Here is a 5,000-nt window from a genome sequence, read left to right on the forward strand (position 1 = left end):
CACGAAGGAGGGAAGGAGGGAAGGAGGGAAGAAGGAGGAGGAGGAAGAATAAGCATGTCAGGATAAAGGAGACAAAAATAATGGAGATAATGAAGAAGAGGAGGAGAAAAGGAGGGAAGGTCAAGAGAAAATGAGAGAGAGAGAGAGAGAGAGAGAGAGAGAGAGAGAGAGAGAGAGAGAGAGAGAGAGAGAGAGAGAGAGAGAGAGAGAGAGAGAGAGAGAGAGAGAGAGAGGAATGAAGGAAAGAAGGAAGAGAAGGAGGGATGAGTTCAGAGATGTAGGAGAGAAAATTATACAAAGGAGGAAGAGGAGGAGGAGGAGGAGGAGGAGGAGGAGGAGGAGGAGGAAAAAAACAAAAGGAGGAGAAGAGAAGGAGGAGGATGACAAGAATATAGAAGTAGAGAGAAGGCAGGATAGGAGAAAGAGAGGGAAGAGAAGGCGAGACAAAGAGGAGGAGAAAAGAAAAAGAGGGAAGAGAATGTTAAAGACAGGGAAGTAAAACTAATATAATAAAGAAGAGGAGGAGGAGGAGGAGGAGGAGGAGGAGGAGGAGGAGGAGGAGGAGGAAGAGGAGGAGGCCAAAATTAACATGTATTTTTCTTATAAACTTTTTTTGTTCGTATTTTCTTATTAACCAATTTTTTCTCTTCACATTTTTCTAATCAGACTTTTTTTTTCTTTTCCTTCTTCTCTTTATCAGATTTTCTTTCACCCTGTTACTTGATCTTTTAGCTTAATAGGATAAATGCTACTCTCTCTCTCTCTCTCTCTCTCTCTCTCTCTCTCTGAAATTCACCAATATATTACATTTTCACATTTTCAAATCACATTTCCTTGCATTCTTTCTTAACTTTCCTTCCTCTTCCTTTTATTACGCACATTCTTTTCATTCCCTCCCCTAATCCTCTCTCTCTCTCTCTTTCTCTTTCTCTCTATATATATAAGTTTCAATACAATTTGTACTTTCCATAAACTTTTCTTTCCTTTCTTTCATATCTGTTCTCATTCTATATCTTCCCCTCCTATTTACTTTTTCCAAATTCTATCCTTATCTCTCTCTCTCTCTCTCTCTCTCTCTCTCTCTCTCTCTCTCTCTCTCTCTCTCTCTCTGCAACAGGTGAGCAAACAGGAAAGGTACAAAATTCCCTCTCTCAGGTATCCCGCCGTCAATTGTTGGTGAGTTCCTTACTTGGCATAATCCGCGCTGAGTCCAATCCACACTGAATCCGCATCCATCCGACTTCGTGATCCGACTGCAAGCTTTTGGTAATGCGATTTCGATTTGGGGAGGATATTGTGGTTTTGCTGTGTGTTTGGGGGGGGGTAGTGGTTCAGTGAAGAGAGGACGAGAGAGAGAGAGAGAGAGAGAGAGAGAGAGAGAGAGAGAGAGAGAGAGAGAGAGAGAGAGAGAGAGAGAGAGAGAGAGAGAGAGAGAGAGAGAGAGAGAAGATGTGTGTGTTTGAAGGGGATGGGAGCAAGGTGGGTATGTGTTTGGAGGTGAAGGGGCTGCGTGAATGTTGGGGAAGGTGTGTGTGTGTGTGTGTGTGTGTGTGTGTGTGTGTGTGTGTGTGTGTGTGTGTGTGTGTGTGTGTGTGTGTGTGTGTGTGTGTGTGTGTGTGTGTGTGTGTTTTCTTATCTCTTTCTAATACTACTATATTTTTCCAACTACTACTACTACTACTTCTACTACTACTATTACTACTACTACTACAACTGCTACTACTACCAACACCACTACTACTACCACTGTCATTACGCTTATTTGTACTTCCTCCTCGTCTTCTTCCCCTCTCCTCCTTCTCCTCCTTTTCCTCCTCCTCCTCCTCCTCTAACTACTACTACTACAATCACTATCACTAGTAACATATGTGAAAGAGCAACTGTAAGAAAAAAAAATAAAGGCAAAAACTGTACATGGTTGAATGCGTGTGAGTATAAACGTGTGTGTGCGTGTGTGCGTGTGTGTGTGTGCTGTACGCAACTTCCGGCGCAGTGAGGAAGAGAGGAGACAATACACGGCAACAAAACGCTAAGATGCCGAGGCGGGGGGATAACAATGCCAAAATAAGGAAGGAAAAGCAGCCACGACACTTATCCCCCTCCTCCTCCTCCTCCTCCTCCTCCTCCTCTTCCTCCTCCTCCTCCTTCTCCGCCTACTCTTCCTCCCTACCCGTTAATTTAAAGGGGAAGTAAGTTTAAAGGGGCGTAAAAAGAGTGTTAAGTGGTTAAACGGGTTAGCAGGGAAGGGAAACGCTACTTAAAACTGGTTATTACTTAAACCCCAGCTCAGAACACACGCTACACACGGGGACTGAAGGAAAATGCACTTATAAATAGAGATGTGGGGGAAAAATACACAAAATACGCCAAATAGTAAATGAAGATAGTGAAAGATGAATAAAAGTGAACTGTTTAGAAGCTGGTTATTAGATACTTAAAATAAAGATTAGTTACTTATAAATAGAGATGTGGGGAAAGATACACAAATACGGCAAATAGTAAATGAAGATAGTGAAAGATGAATAAAAGTGAAATGTTTAGAATTAATTAGTTAGTTAATTAAAGGCCAGCTCTGAATGCACACTTCCTCAGGCACGGGACACTGAAGGAAAATAGACTTATAAATAAAAAAAAAAAAAGTTATGTATGAGTAAGATATAATAAAAAAAAATACTTAAAGGCTTGTTATTAGTTACTTGAAGCTTACTTACGCACGGGAAGTGAAGGAAGAATACACTTATATATAAAGAAGTGAGGAAAAATAGACTTTAATAAAAAAAGTAAAATTAAACTACTCAAAACTTACTTAAATCCAGAATGATAAGCTTCCTTAAGCACGTAAAAGTAGAGAAAGAGAGAGAGAGAGAAAAAAAAAAGAAAGAAAATACACTTACAAATTAAAAAAAATATATATATATCACAGTAAAATCAATAAATAATTCTGAGATAAATACACACGTTGATTAACAAAGCAAGTCATGTCATAGGTTAGGTTAGGTAAGGTCAGGTCAGGTCAGGTTAGGTAAGGTCACGTCAGGTTAGGTTAGGTTAGGTTAGGTCAGGTTAGGTTAAGTTTGGTTAGGTTAGGTTAGGTTAGGTTAGGTTAAGTTAGGTTAAGTTAGGTTAGGTTAGATTAGGTTAAGTTAGGTTAAGTTAGGTTAGGTTAGGTTAGGTTATTTTTGCATGGTGACAAACAAAATATAATCAATGGATATGAAATTAAGATACCTGTATTTATTAAAGTAACAGGTAAGGAGATAAAACTTATTTGATCACAGGTGAGAATGTAAAGAGAGAGAGAGAGAGAGAAATGAAGGTGAGAGAGATAGAGGGAGAGGAGGAGAGAAGAATGTAAGGGAGGAAGAAAGAAAGGAAGGAAGAAAGGAAGGAAGGGAATGAGAGAGAGAGAAAATCAATAAAGCATAAATAACCTTCAGGAAAAGTGAAAGTAGCAGCAGCAGTAGTAGTAGTAGTAGCTCTCTCTCTCTCTCTCTCTCTCTCTCTCTCTCTCTCTCTCTCTCTCTCTCTCTCTCTCTCTCTCTCTCTCTCTGAACGAACAAACAAACATATAGTCTTTAAGGAAAATACCCCCTCCCTCCCTCCCTCTCCCCCTCTCTCTCTCTCTCTCTCTCTCTCTCTCTCTCTCTCTCTCTCTCTCTCTGGCGGACAAATCTATTACAGGAAGGCATAACTCAGCCTTAAACGAATGGCAATAATAGCAGGCAAATGAATGGTAATAATGATAATAACAAGAATAAACGAAGGAATAATGTACGTTCACAGTTGACTTTATAAACAGAGTGAACAGATTCGATAAGAGATCATGTGTGTGCAATTAACTTTGAGGAGAGAGAGAGAGAGAGAGAGAGAGAGAGAGAGAGAGAGAGAGAGAGAGAGAGAGAGAGAGAGAGAGAGAGAGAGAGAGAGAGAGGGAGAGACAGACAGTGTGAATTTAATTTTTGTAAAAGGAAAATGAGAAAAACACTTGAGTTGAATACGGGGAGAGAGAGAGAGAGAGAGAGAGAGAGAGAGAGAGAGAGAGAGAGAGAGAGAGAGAGAGAGAGAGAGGACAAAGGGGGGAGGGGAGTTTAAGGACAACTATCGACCACACCCAACATTAACACACTCCCCCCAAGCTTTCCCCTCCCACCCCCCTCCCCAACTCCCCCACCTCCGCTCCCCCTCCCTTCTCTCCCTCTCTCCCTTCCAAAAATGGCGACCACGAACTACTATTGTTGACCTGAGAGAGAGTTAAGAGGGCGCCGACTTGGTGAAGCTGGCTCTTATTTTACTCTCTCTCTCTCTCTCTCTCTCTCTCTCTCTCTCTCTCTCTCTCTCTCTCTCTCTGGATTATTTTTTTTTCTTTTTCTTTCTTTTTTTTCTCGTTATAATTTCTTTCCTATTTCAGTTGCATTCTCTCTCTCTCTCTCTCTCTCTCTCTCTCTCTCTCTCTCTCTCTCTCTCTCTCTCTCTCTCTCTCTCTCCTCCCACCTGTCATCGCCTACTATTGTTACAAGTCTTGTCTTAAACAGGTAATAATTACACCTGGCCCTAATTACCGACCTGACCCACCTGTCTCGCCTGTCTATGTACGTACGTGCGTGTATGTATGTGTGTCCGTGTGCGTTTCCCCCAGTCCGTTCAGGTGTACATTTGTGTAAACCTATTATTTATTTCGTGTACACTCATCCCTCACTTATTTCTCACTAATTTTAACTTTCCCTCTTGTCTTTACACGCTACCTCCACATTTATGAAGCTTAAACCTCTAACCAACCAATAGGAAACAAGCATTAAGCACAACTCGCATTCCTATTGGCTGTCAGGAAGCGAGAGTTGAACAGTATAGGCAGCGTCGGGGAGTATCGAACCTGTCTCCCAGTTGGCTGAAATGCAAAATGACAGATGAGCCAGGCAAAAACACAGGTCGCCAAATTGGTTTCAGGAGGGAGAATACCTGGGCAAACCTCACCTGTGCTCCGTGCCTCCCTTAATTACGAG

Source organism: Scylla paramamosain, chromosome 45 (assembly GCF_035594125.1).
Source record: "Scylla paramamosain isolate STU-SP2022 chromosome 45, ASM3559412v1, whole genome shotgun sequence".
In the NCBI taxonomy this organism is placed as follows: Eukaryota; Metazoa; Arthropoda; class Malacostraca; order Decapoda; family Portunidae; genus Scylla; species Scylla paramamosain.